General features: G+C 34.8%; 1 protein-coding gene and 1 long non-coding RNA gene across 2 annotated transcripts in view; one reads left to right on the plus strand and one right to left on the minus strand.

Annotated features, from left to right (window-relative positions):
• Positions 1-4,922, minus strand: part of LOC143920351 (seminal metalloprotease 1-like) — a 386,340-nt gene extending 381,418 nt beyond the window's left edge. The window contains exon 1 of the mRNA XM_077443209.1: positions 4,763-4,922. The gene's annotated coding sequence lies outside the window, so the exon portion shown is untranslated. The remainder of the gene's footprint in view (positions 1-4,762) is intronic.
• LOC143920355 (uncharacterized) overlaps positions 1-15,308 on the plus strand; it is a 371,671-nt gene that overhangs the window by 213,445 nt on the left and 142,918 nt on the right. The window lies entirely within an intron of this gene.

Consider the following 15,308-nt stretch of genomic DNA (forward strand, 5'->3'; position numbering starts at 1 on the left):
ATTCAATTTAAATACAAAGCTTGGTTCAAATTTACATTAAAAAATCTTTGAAATTATATTTTATATATAATATAAAAGGATTACTTGAATTTATAATACATACAATGTGTGTATGTTTCAATTTTACAAAGCAATACTTGATTTAAAAATTGAACATAATTTTTTAAGAGTTTTATTGCAGTTTCATATATGTATATATATATATATATATATATATATATATATATATATATATATATATATATATATATATATATATATATATATATATATATATATATATATATATACAGCAATGAAATATAACAACTAATAGGAAAAATATCTGACTATTGATTCCAATACTCACTTTGAGCGTAACAATCCTAAATTTTGAGTTAAAGACCGCAAAAGCCAAAAAACTGTAAAAATCGCGGATTTTTTTTAACGCTCATATCTCGTAAACGATCACCCACCAACAAAAATCAATATCATATTCGAATTCAGTGGGTCAAACTTAGCAAAGATTGGCTAGTCTCCGCTCTGGTATTTTATTTTGTTGCTCAGTGTAATTTATGAACAGATCTCTCTATGATGCTTTGTTAAAATAAAATAATGTGTATAAAAATAAAATAAAAAATGTTTATAAAGATAATAATCATCTTTATAACATACAAGATATTCCATCTTTCAAATCTTCAAGTAATCAAACCACTGTTAAAAATTAATTTGATGATTTACATGATGATAAACTTAACAAAACCCCTTGGTCGATCAGCTATGATGCTTCTCTCAAATTAAGCAGTTTTCCATTTAATGTCCTTTGTAATATTGGGTTTTAGATACTTTAGATACATTATGTTAGACATCGATCAAATCGAACTGGTCGTTTTGGCACTAATAAGGCACCGATGGCATTTTGTCGAACTTCCACGTATATTTTATATGTCCAAAATAAAAATGGCGATTTACGTTTTAGGCCGTAAAAGCAGAGCGTAAAGAGTGAATAATATCTGGCACAACGGTTGCGACTTGCGGACAGATTGAGCAAAATTGTACGTCATACGCACACATGCCTTTTAATATTGCGTGCAATAAAACTGTGTCATAAATATTTTTATTATTTTCAGTCAAGGGATTTATGCATATACGCACATAAGCGGGCTGGCGTGTGTTGTCGTGCGGTCTATGGAACAGGGTGTATTAGACCGCTGAAAATGTTTTTATCGAAACAATATGTTCGTACGTACTTTATTTCAAATAAATATAATATAGCACTTTTATGAATTTTGCACATTGCGGACATAAAAAGAGATTGTATTTTTTTTATAATTCATTTTAGTACCTTTCGGAGACATTTGTCAGAAAATTATCATCCTTGCAGTAAACACGTTTGAAATTTGCTATTTTTAAATAAGAGTCAGAGTCATTTGAACATTTTAGGTAGCAGCATCAATGGTTAGCGTGTAATGCTTATAATTTTGTGGTCAGGGGTTCTATTCCTGGCTTTGCTGCTGGCTGGACCTTGGATATGTGGACCAAGGTCGATCGTTTTCTTTCAGAGTTTGTCAATTTATCTGATTTCATTGGAGACGGTTCCAACAAATTCGCAATCCTGTTTTACTTCTCATAGAATTTGGGTATCTCAATTTTTTTTGATATTTAAAATAATGTAAAACTTTGTCCATAGCTGTCTCTATAATTGTTAATCAATTATTATAATTTTCTTTGAATAATACTTACAATACTTATTTATAATCTTTACTTTACAAGCATGGACTACATAGTGGTTAGCATATAGGGCTCTAGAACAGAGTGGTCACGGGTTCGAGTCTCATTGGTCGGACCTTAGTATGTACATATGTATATATGACTCCAGGTCGATCGTAAAATAGTTATTATCAATCTAAAAATATCGAAAGTTAAGACAGAACAAACACAATTTAAAAAAAAATCTCGAAATCGAGCAAGAATTATGTCAACATATGAACATGCATCGTATGTATGTACATACTCACATGTATGTACATATATTCCAATCAACGCTTGGCTATGTGGCATCGCTCAAAACATTATATAATTAGTCTTAGGCGGTTGATGGAAGCTTTTCATATAACAATAGACCCCTCCATTAGTCTTCAAATCAATAGAGTAAAAACACATGGCTTTTCTAAGAAATTCACAATAGTGAACCATTTTTTGGGTGAAAAGCATCTATCGAACGCGGACATTTGGTTATGTGTGTATTTTAAGAGGGCTGGACAGCAGCGTCTTGTCCATACAAACGTACTATACTTCTCCCTTCCTCAATTATGGCACTAGAAAAATTATTTTTTAGTATGCTATGAATATTCACCATTGGGGTGCATCTGTCGTTTTATTTTTTTGATTAATTATTTTTTATAGGAGCTAGGAGCCGCCAAACATCTATAAAATCGCCTCTTTTTTACACCCACGAAACGAGTCCAGCGTGCTTATTTAACGGTCGGTTTAAAAAAAAATACGCCAATAGATGCACAGAAAGTATCTTTCTCATACCGATGATGATTTTTTTTAAAAATTGGTCCAGTTTTGGAGAAGAAAATAGGAGAATACGAAACTCGATTTTGTCAATTTAAAATACGTTTTATCTGGTTGAAGCGCAACTGTCGCATTCACTCAATATATATATATATATATATATTGATATATGTATATTGTCGCATTCACTCAATATATACATACACTTAATATATATATCGAAGAAAGGAACGGTAACAAAATTAAGGTTTCGGGTGTACAGCCCTCTTAAGCGTCCCATATATTTTGGGATACCACATATATTAATTTAAAATATTATACATATTATATATGCACTTGAATAGAAAAACTGCAGTTTTCTTTTGATTTTAGAGCTACAAATCATTATATTGTATCCTGAGTTGATCAACAGATCAACATCTTTATCAAAATTAATGACAAACATTTATAGGAATCATCCATTTATTGTAAATGATAAAATTGAGCACATTTTATCAAAAAATAATACTTGGATGGTATAATTTTATACACTATAATTAGAGACACGTATTTTTGGGAATTTTGCCATAAATGCTAAATAGATGGTAAAACTCGGAACAGATGCTAATAGATACTAAATTCGTAAAATATGCGAATAGATGCTAAAATAACTAACAAAAGTGAAATTTGCATTAAATCTATAAAATTAATAGACAATTTAGAAGGGTCTTCCTAACGCTTTGCCCATTTATTATTTTGTGGCGGCTCGCTTATACGACATGGTCGAGTTTGGTTGCCTTCCTGCGAGTGGGGACCAACCCGGCTGGGTTCGGAGAGCTGCTACTCACTCTGTCTTCAGCTGTCATATAATAAACACGTGCATTAACATGCCAATCGTCTCATTCGTTCATCCTCCATACTGGTGACCCCCGACATCGAGCCACGCAGCCTCGATCAATTTCAACATGCCGCTCATCCCTGCCTCGCCGAGCCAGGCGGGGAAGCTACCCGTTGCGCCCCCATCGCCATCAACAGAGCGCGTCGCGGCCCGCGGGTGACAATAAACGAGCAGACACGGCTACCTACCTACCTACCTACCTACCGACGTCCAGCCACAACGTCGATGACAGGTGCTTAAAAAAATGGGGGAGCGAATGAGACGACGATCTTGACAGCTGGATGTGGAGTCATGCGCGATCCACTACACATAGAACGGTCATCCAGCACCACAAGACATACACCACCTCAGCACCATCATCATCATCATCATCATCAAGGCCCCGTCCGTCCCCACGAGCGTCGTCACGCCGAGACGGGCGGTAGCGCTACAACACCTCCACGAGCCACAACGACTCACAGTCCAGCTCGGAGTATCATCAACCACATCGATGCCCCTGCCGCCCCCGCCGCCCCACCAACCGACATCAGCCTCGGAAGAGCGGCGCCGCCGCAGCATCGCATCGCGCGACCATCGGACCAGCCACCGTCCTGCTCGCGACGTCACCGCCCTCGAATCTACCGACCATTCAGGGCGGTACACCTATGTACACAGCGGATGACCCACGTCAACAATTTTTTTTCTCCCCACGTAATAATTTTTTCTCTTTGTGTAACAATAATTTTTTTCTTTTGTAAAATTTGTTTCTTTGTAATTTTGGTATCGCTGATGCTGGGGGGGGAGTGATGTGGCGGCTCGCTTATACGACATGGTCGAGTTTGGTTGCCTTCCTGCGAGTGGGGACCAACCCGGCTGGGTTCAGAGAGCTGCTACTCACTCTGTCTTCAGCTGTCATATAATAAACACGTGCATTAACATGCCAATCGTCTCATTCGTTCATCCTCCATACTGGTGACCCCCGACATCGAGCCACGCAGCCTCGATCAATTTCAACATGCCGCTCATCCCTGCCTCGCCGAGCCAGGCGGGGAAGCTACCCGTTGCGCCCCCATCGCCATCAACAGAGCGCGTCGCGGCCCGCGGGTGACAATAAACGAGCAGACACGGCTACCTACCTACCTACCTACCTACCGACGTCCAGCCACAACGTCGATGACAGGTGCTTAAAAAAATGGGGGAGCGAATGAGACGACGATCTTGACAGCTGGATGTGGAGTCATGCGCGATCCACTACACATAGAACGGTCATCCAGCACCACAAGACATACACCACCTCAGCACCATCATCATCATCATCATCATCAAGGCCCCGTCCGTCCCTACGAGCGTCGTCACGCCGAGACGGGCGGTAGCGCTACAACACCTCCACGAGCCACAACGACTCACAGTCCAGCTCGGAGTATCATCAACCACATCGATGCCCCTGCCGCCCCCGCCGCCCCACCAACCGACATCAGCCTCGGAAGAGCGGCGCCGCCGCAGCATCGCATCGCGCGACCATCGGACCAGCCACCGTCCTGCTCGCGACGTCACCGCCCTCGAATCTACCGACCATTCAGGGCGGTACACCTATGTACACAGCGGATGACCCACGTCAACAATTTTTTTTCTCCCCACGTAATAATTTTTTCTCTTTGTGTAACAATAATTTTTTTCTTTTGTAAAATTTGTTTCTTTGTAATTTTGGTATCGCTGATGCTGGGGGGGGAGTGATGTGGCGGCTCGCTTATACGACATGGTCGAGTTTGGTTGCCTTCCTGCGAGTGGGGACCAACCCGGCTGGGTTCGGAGAGCTGCTACTCACTCTGTCTTCAGCTGTCATATAATAAACACGTGCATTAACATGCCAGTCGTCTCATTCGTTCATCCTCCATAATTTTAAGAAATTGAGGGGATAAAACAGAGCTTACAGTTTACCACAGACGGTATTTTTCCTGTCGAAACCAAGCAAATGCTTTTGTTTACTACTTACTGTAAACAAAAGAAGACAGTTGGAGCTGTGTATCAAAAGGCTACTCAAAAAAGCGTCTTAAAACTAAAATCGCATTCAAGACTAAATGAGAGAAATCTATTCCTCCAAACATTGAGTAAACTATTCAATCCATCTGTGGCAGGTACAAAATCTAATATTAATGTTAAAGAAACAGTTTTGTTTTTTACAAACCTGCCATTGTTTAATGTGTTAACAGAGGCTCAATGTTTTTGGAAGGATATCAGCACTTTTTTAGACAATTAATAGAGATTATCAAAAGTGAATCCACGCCGGATATATTGCTATAATTGATGGCAACAAAAATTAAATATGAAGAGTTTGGTTGTGCAGCTCTAAAATCTACATATTTTGTGTCCCGTCAATAGTGTAGATGCTGAAATGTATTTTAGTAAATAAAATATAATTGTTACCGATCGTCGTACGAATCTCAAAAAATAATCTGTAGAAATATGCTCCATGTTGAGTTTTAATTAATTTTTAATTGGTATTATATTTTTATATTCATATTTTTTGTCTTTGTATTTTTATATTCATGTTTTTTGTCTTTGTTTTTAATATTCATGTTTTTTTCTTTGTTATTTTAATTACAAAACAATTTTGAATTTTTCCATTATTTTTTATTTGTTGTGTCTTTAAATTGTATATATGTATGTATTATATACATATGAATATATATAAATTTTATTAAAATTCATCGAAATTGTTTATTATTTAAAATTAAACTTTTCATAAAAAAGATGCTAAATAGACGTTAAAATTTAAACATTTTTGATGCCCTAAAACGCTAAAATGCAAAATGAAAATGATAAAATTGATAAAAATAGATGCCCAAAATACGTGTCTCTAATTATTTCGTGATTTTTTGTACGGATTAATTTATAGCGTGGACGAATTTTTTGCCGTTGATTTAAGGGAAACTTTTATTTTTTAATTAAACATATGAATAACCGGGTGCGGTAACTAAATTTCGACTCCACTTCAGACGGGATAACAATTTCATTCACCGTCGAAAAAACACTTTTAATTTTCCCGACCGGGGAAGCTGTCGAGGAAATTTTTAATAAAACGGGCGAAAACTTTACATATTCACAGGGGAACTCCGACAATTTTGAATACATTTTTTAATAAGGTCTCATTGTTTAATATAATCGGATTCAGAAGCGGGTGGCTGGAGAGCGTGCCGTGTAAACGAAGCTTTACATAACGTAACGGTCGCGCCGGAAAGCAAAGCCATCCGTCACTCAGCATCCGCTCGCTAACGACGCACTTTATTTCACGCATCGTTTAATTGTCAACTGCGCACTTGTACACACACACGGCAAAAATGTATATCGAATTTTCCTACTGCACACGTATTACGGATCCGATGCCAAAAAGACGGGTCAATCCCACGATTCTGAAGTGGTATGCGGTGAGTCATATCTACATAGAATAACTGGTCGACTGAAAGTGCACACATAATGTGTGTGATATGCTTTATATGTATGTTTTATACATATTTATACAGCATCAAAATAGTTTCCAATTACAAGTTCATACAATTTGAGTTAAATGTCATGAATTACATCAAAATAGGTCATTAACTTCGGAATTTTTTGTATTCAAATTGAAAGGAGATAGTCAAGGAAGCTCTCAATGACTTAGTTTTAAAATAATCTCAGGGAACATGAAAAAAAGAGGACAACTATAAGGGGAGGTACCATTTCCGGTCAACTTTAAAAATTAAAAAAAAATTACGTTGTATCGATAAGAATTTCAGTAACCGATACTAAGTTTCATTTCGATATGACTAACGGTGTTCAAAAAATCCTCAAAATACACAGACATACACCTCTTTCTAGATCATTATAACAAAACATGATCAGTGATCGATTCTGAGTTCAAATCAGTGAAAATCTCGAGTTCGAATTTTCGTATGATCACAAAACTTCATCAAAACACCGATAAGAAGCGCGGTGCGCTTTGTATGGGGATTTTCGGCGAAACGGTAACTTTGGATTCTTATTAATCAGCCGAAACTAATCAAAAACTACTCATTTAATCTGAAATAGTTTTAATTGTTTATTTAAAACTTTTAATTGTTTATTTAAAAAATATACTTTAAAAATCGAAACTATTTTATAAAAAGACATTTATGAAAAAACCCACTTTTTCGAAATTTTCGTATAGATCGATAGGTTGGAGGCTCAGAACATTGTTTAATTAAAATCGATGACTTTTTTTATTTAACGTTCCCTTTATACGACGATTTTTTGTCACTAGAGCCGTCGATGAAAATCATTTTTCACTCCGGCTTAATGTACATACATACTTATTTATTTTGGATTTTTATATTTGGCAAATATATTTATTGTATTTATGAGATGGATAAGATATGTAGGAATTTCGAGTGCTGCAGTTTTTTAATATATGTAATTATCGAAGTGGAATTGTTTATGTCTTTATAAGGGCGCAAACGCACTGGATCGTACAGCATAGTTTGCCTAGATAGATTCCAGCTGTGATGGGTGTATCCTCATGTTATTGTTTATTTGACGATCTTATTATTTCTACGAGTTTCTCCTACATTTCTTCAAATATGCAAAACACCGTTATCGATCACTGTCAAACGAAGAATAAAGTATCACCGAAAACACACCATACCATAGATCAGCCATAAAATACAAGTTGGTTTTGATTTCATATGTTATTTGTACTCGTTTTAAAATTTTAAGTCTTACTATCAATAAAACATAATATGTATATTAAACTTAAAAATAGTTTTATAAAAGAAAATCAAAATGTTAAAATAAAAATTTTGATCTTACAAATATTTACGATCTTTTAAATCTATGTAATTTAAAAATCTCCGTATCAAATACTATTGTCAAAATAGACGCACGTAAAAGTTGTTTTCCGTGAAATTTGGTCATGCTATCTTAGAATTAAGTTTCCTTTCTACAGCTCTACATACATACATACATATGTATGTACATATGTAGGTAATTTAGTAATCATTTCAATGATCAGTGTTTCTTAGAAAAAAGTTATATTTTAGCTCGTTTATATAAATTAAGTAATATTTAAATGTGGACCTTCGAAATTTTATTTTATCTTATCAAATTTATGTCTCTTTCTGTTTTATTTTAATAAAGATACCTTGACATAATGTCAAGTATAAATTATTCGATCACATTTACTATTTCTTTGAGTAAATCTGTTTTACTTCACAGAAGTGGAAAATAATCTATTCATATGTGTGTCAAGACGTGTGCATAGAAAATAATCCGTAAGAGATTACATAGTTTGTATGCACAAATACACACATATGTACATATCATTGTACGTGTGTACGTACAGTAAAAAAAATTGTCAAAAATAGATGTAATGTTATTATTCCATATTTAATATACATGATAATTTCATAGAAAAATCCTACCCATCTGTTCAATCTATCCATTTTAATCCTTTAGAAAATGAAGATAATGGGGGTATTATGTGCATATGTATTATTTTTATAGTAACTATGTATGTATAATATGTAGGTTATTTTTTTGGTTTACTTTTATAATGGATTTAGCGACAAAGTTTTCAATTATATACATATATGGTAGTTTTTTTACCAAGGATTTACTTATGTATTCCTCCATATAATGAGCAAAAGAGGATTAGCTGTTTTAACCTGTAGCGCTCGCTTACGCAAATAAAATGCTCTTGCTCTCTCATGCTAAGGTTCGATCGTTAAGGCCAAGTTCACGGTCCCAAAACTTTATGACCGGAACGTATGGAGTCTCTTTCGTAATTGAGCCACTTTATGTCGCCAATACGCCGGTCAAATTTCGCCGCTAACGTTACGATCCAGGGGTCCTGTGGGAGGACTTCGAGCACCCGGAGTAGGAGGAGGGTGTGGGTCGTTAACAAATTTTCCGCTCGCGGCTGCTAGAAACTTTTAAATGAACTCACTCCTCACCCTCCTCTGAGTCCTACCATCCTCTTTTCTCCCACTTCCCACCCCCATACAATGCGTATGTACGAATTGAAAATAAAAAGAGTGACGATATTTGCATAACAATGGGTGGCCGTTGCGAGGTTTTCAGTTCGGAAGAGTGCGAGGGCTCGGAGGGCTTGCCCTCCTCCCTCTGAGCACCTCCACGAAATAAATTAAACGCTAAACTGAGTATGAAAGATAAAACAATTTATGAAAATTTTAATGAGCAGTTTGTATGCGACGCTGTAGAATAAAAATTATTTTCTTCGCAGGATCCGGGGGGTGGTGTCAAAAGTGGGGTGTGTCGGGGAGGTGGAGTTGTTCGAATTTTTAATTTTACACATTTTTGCTTTGTCGCGTTTATGGTAATATGTGCATTTAATTGAGTTGACGATAATTAGATACACTCGAAATTCAGCTGAATAATTTTTGTTTCGTTCTAACACTGAAGCAGAATTTAAATTTTTAGCTTGAATTCACTTAATGTAGTCTTTGATGAAATTTTTTAAATTTGTTTAAATTTGTAGTCTTTGATGAAAATTTGACCTGGGGATATTGAATGATTTAATCAAGTTGTCATAGTTTAGAAAAAGAAAAGAGTATTCGGAATATAAAATCCCTGACACGATATGTCATATTATTAAATCACTGTAACATATACATAATAATATATACCCACAGTTAGGGATTCCAATCGAATATTCGAATATTCAATATTCAAATATATTCGGCCTTTTTTTCTGATACTCGATTATTTTTATTCGATTATTATTTGTTATAATTTAATTGATTTTTCGGAAACAAAGACCCAATTTGCGAAGACATAATGAACAAAACAAAAAGTATGTTCTAAGATTTCGACCATTTAAAAAAAATATGTGAGACATTTTATATATTGTATAATTCTTTATTAACTATTAAGCCTACATCGACCGCAACTGAAAGAGTACTTTCTACATAAATATTCGAATAATTAATTTGACGAATATTTTGTATCCTTACCCACAGTTGAAGAGTAAAAGCTATCCAAAATTTGTAGTGATCAATGTTTATTATTATTTAAATTTTGAGATTTTAGACATTGTTTAAAAACTGTCAAGAAAAGGTCAAAAGCAGACAACTCCGATCGATTTAGAAACCCGCCAATTCTCGAAAAGTGGCAAGTCGACAACTTAAAACTCAGCATCCGAATAAAAGACTCCGAATCGCGAATTTATCGAATTCCGCCAAATTCAGGTCACCGATTGGATTTTACACAACAAAGTTTCAACGCCGACGAATCGAAAGCCGAATCGGCAAAATCCTGTTTACCGGTCCGAGACTATACATAATTTAGCATATATTCAAAATCGACTATACATATATTGTAGATCTTCATATCTCTGTCTCTGTATTATCTATTTTGATGTATATTTATAAACTGGACTGGACATCGGACTCGCTGCGATGAAATTAAACATGTATTTGGTGCTTATTAAAATATATCTACAGTATGAATAACGATAATAATAACGATATGGTGTGCCGTTGTTATTGAGCCACCGTTAATTCGATTCGGCGTATTATTGCTCTCAATTCCAATTGACTCGATTGCGATTTGATAATCAAATAACTAAAGATCATAACATACTTAAATTAGTTTAAATTATTTTCTTGTAATATCACGTATGTGAATTTGAATCAGTTAGTATTCCTAATTGTCCGTTTATCTACCGCGTTTACACAAGGTATTAGTTCCGATGCAATTAATTCGCGAATTAGCCGGAATGGTCGACGCAATGCAAATTCCAAATCCTCAGTCAATCAATTGAAGGTGGTTTTCGGATAGACATAACGTCGTTACGTTTAATCAATCCGTTTATCCGGCACACAGGTCGAAGGCACGTGGAACGGTGCAAAAGTTTCCGCGGCAGGGAAAGTATCGGCGCCGAATCGGATAAAAGTTTTAATTCCCGGAAAACTTTTGTGTTTAATCACTTAGATTGGATTCTTCGAGGAGATACTTCCTGCGGGACTCGACGAAACCTCCGGTTGCCCTTTTTTGTTTTATCGCGTCCGTACCGTCCGCATAGGCTTAACAATTCGTCGACTAATTAAACTGGGAATTTATCCGAAATGCCATCTCAAAATTCGATGCTCAAACTGTATGGATATTCTGTGCGGCTGCAAATTTGTGTCGACACTTTTGCGTTTGATTTGTAATGTGATATTTTACTGCTTACTATTTATTGTATTAACCTTGGCATATCAAATGATTGTCATTTTATGACAGCTTTAGTTATTGACTTCACACCAAATTAGGTATTATCTGATTTTGAAATGCTTTTTTTATTATTATTAAATTATATTCTCAATGCATATTATATCTATTTTAATAGCTACTGATCTACTGATCATTTTCTAATTTACTATATTTTTTTTGTTAGTAATTATAAAATTATATTATTTTAATGTTAGTTTACAGCATAATAGGAAAAAACAGCTCAAAAACTTATTTACAATTTTTATAAATGCTCATAATCGTTTTTTGCAGTAACAAAACTACCTAAAAAAACTCTGTGTCTGCACCCTTATAAACATTGTTTCTTACATACGATTACCATTGACAAAATATGATATAATTTAATATTTTGATCTTCATAACAGACAGGACGTTTTATGTTATGTAGTTATTTGTTTTCAGTTATGCATATGTACATACAGAGTACACAGTGCTGTGGTGATTTTTATAACTTTCTAGAAAAAAATCAAACAAGCTGCAAATAATGCAAACAGTTAATATATACATTTATAAATTATACATTTTACATCATATGCAAATAGTGGTAACATAGTGGGTAGGATGGTTTTGCCAATTTGGTGAAGAACCGTTTGAGCAATGAAATCAGATTGGCCAAATCTGATAGTAAATGATCGACTTGGAGTCACATTTCTATTTATTTATTTATAGCAAATTGCTAACGAATATATGAAAAAAGTAACAACTAAAATTAAAACTATAATATAAAATAATTAACAAAACTATAATTAGTAACCATTACATAATATTATAATGCCAAACATTGCATTTGTTAACTTATATAATTACATCATCTAACACAGATGTATTTACTAACACCCTTCAAGGAAGCACCAATGTTATTAGCACTTATATTGCTCTCAGGAAGGGCGTTATATATTTGAGCACCTCTGTGAAGAACACCTCCTGCAGTTCTTGATTTCTTAACTCTACCTATAATTAATTTATTCCTATTTCTAGTTTTGTATATGATTATTAAAATATTTGGGTAATAGATTCTTATCTAGCTTATATATACATTTTAAAGTGCTTAATTTAAGACTATTTCTAATATCCAACCATTTCAATTCATCTAACATACTTCTTACATTCTTACGTTTCCTCACATTCAAAATTGCACACATTGCTCTATTCTGCACTTTCTGCAGTTTATCAATTCACAAACCACTGAATAGATTGAGCACTGTAGCGCAGTATACAGTATGAGGCCGTACAATACAATTATACATATGTATATCAATATTTTACTTTTTATACTTAATAAATTTCTTAACCTACAAAGTACACCAACTTTTTTCGCCATTTTTTTAATAATATAATCTGCGTGCACCTTAAAACTAAATTAACAATCCAAATAAATGCCTAAATGCTTAATATTATCTACTACTTCTACCACTCTCCTATCAATAATCACATCACTCACAACAATTTTATTATTCATCCAAATCATCTTAGTCTCACTTAAGTTTACTATCAGTTTTATCTCGCACAACCAATCACTTACATACTTTAATTCCCTACATAAAATATAACTCATGACTTGCACATCATCACCTACAATATAAACTAACGTATCATCCGCAAATATATTCACCAAATCATTAACATATAAAATAAACAACAGAGGTCCTAATTGAGAACCCTGTGGTACTCCATATGGAATAATCAAATTTTTAGAAACTCTTTCATTAATTTTTACATTCTGTCTTTTATTATTCAGATAACATTCAAATCAACGTAATACTTTCCCACCCAATCCTAAATATATCCAAGTCTGACCAGCAGTACTACAGAAATACTTCCGAATAATCACTTTTCAATCGGGGTCATCTCAGCTCACGCTCACCGAGTTAGCAATATCGCACACTCACTAATCACCGAGCTATGCTTTTACGTATAATTTAATGGCTATATAGTTTACAACGGAAAAATTAGAGTTCTAAATCCAAATTGACCGCGTTAGTAATGAGAAATTTGTTGTTTATTATATATACGTAGATAAATATGAGCAGATACATTTCCATCTAATATTATAATTTCCCAATTTTCTTATTGCGCGTGCAGTATATGCGTTAAAATGGAATCACTCACTACTGACTCGCATAGTCTCATTTCTCGGCCATTTTCCGGAGGAAAAACCTCCAGCTCTTTTCGTGCCGCCATCACTAGAACTCCATTCGAAGAGCCTGGAGCCTTTGATCCGGCCGCAAAGGAAACACCGTAGCGCCATAGTGAATTTCGCCGAGTTTATTTGCACAACGCTCTCGGGCCCCTCGCCAGAAATATTCCCAACCCATCTCGAGACGAATCCTTCACACACATCTGTTCCATTTCTCCCATCCGGCTCCTGGCGTGCACGCCCCTGGATAGACGTGGGACTCGCCTAATAACACCGAATATGATATTCGTTTATCTAGACCAGATTCCAGACGCGAAATAATAAACCTACGGTGTTATGACGTCACGTATATACATAAATGTAGCCTTAGAACGCTGAAACGAGCTGGTCTTTTTATAAATGCTCGCATACATATTTTTAAGCGAGGTCGGCCCCCTTCTCGCCAAAATAGTGGAAAATGTGAAAATAACTTCTCATTTGCGGTTGCGTTAAAATTAAGATCGCAATCGGGCCCTTGATTTATTGCACCACTTTCACACGACTCACAATTTCTTTGTTACATTCAAAATATTTACACAGAACAAAGCGAACCTCGAGCTTCTTTCACTGTGAGCGTATAATTATTGGATTTAAAGTAAATTGACTCAATTCGACGATACGATCCATCTAACTGACATAATTAGTGGGTGCTGTGTTGTAGTTTGCTTTAACTACATACATACATACATAATAGATTAGAATTTATGCTATCGTGCCCAAAATTTGAATCATTTGTATAAAATATCGTGCTTTGTATTAATTTCAATTAAATTTTCATTATTTCTCGAGTGGTATTTGACTTTTGGATTTGAGCGCTATCAATTTTTCGTCGCTTTCGAATTTAATTTCTAGAAAATACTTAGCCAATTTAGCGAAAACTATTTCTGCGATGTTTATACAGAATTTGGTGGTTTTTTTTTCATTGAATCACTTTCGCTGTAAAATTTGCATGAAAATGGGGAAAATTTGCGGGAGTTTGAAGCGGCAAGTGTTGCAAGCTCGGTAGCCCAATTATGATGGATTACCGACTTTCGAGTTGCCGAAGTTAAGTTTAGTAATAAATTTATTATTACACTTTATGTTGTTGTGCACAACGCTTTTAAGTTTGCCTATATCGAAGTATATACGGTTTATTTTTACGTGGAAAAATATATAGTTTAAGTTTTCAAATAAAATATGTGGTTTCTTTTTGACTTGAAAATACCCGAGTGTTAAGTAATTCTATTGTCCATTTTTTATAGATTTCACATTTTTATCTGTATATGTTTGTATATATGTCCAAGTGTTCACTCCGTTTCGTTTATGAACATACTAGTTTGTTCAAACACTAACTATTAGTTTTGTTTTAAGTAATAACAGTTAAAAGCTATCTTCAAATAAACTCTACAGATGTTGTATGAGACTTTTAGCTATCAAAACGCCAAGTATTTAAAAGGAAAATATTATAGAAACCACAATGCAACATTGTTATAATTCCCGTTTCCGTTTATATTAGAAATATTGCATATGTACATA

The sequence above is a fragment of the Arctopsyche grandis genome, chromosome 12, assembly GCF_051622035.1.
Source record: "Arctopsyche grandis isolate Sample6627 chromosome 12, ASM5162203v2, whole genome shotgun sequence".
NCBI classification, from domain to species: Eukaryota; Metazoa; Arthropoda; class Insecta; order Trichoptera; family Hydropsychidae; genus Arctopsyche; species Arctopsyche grandis.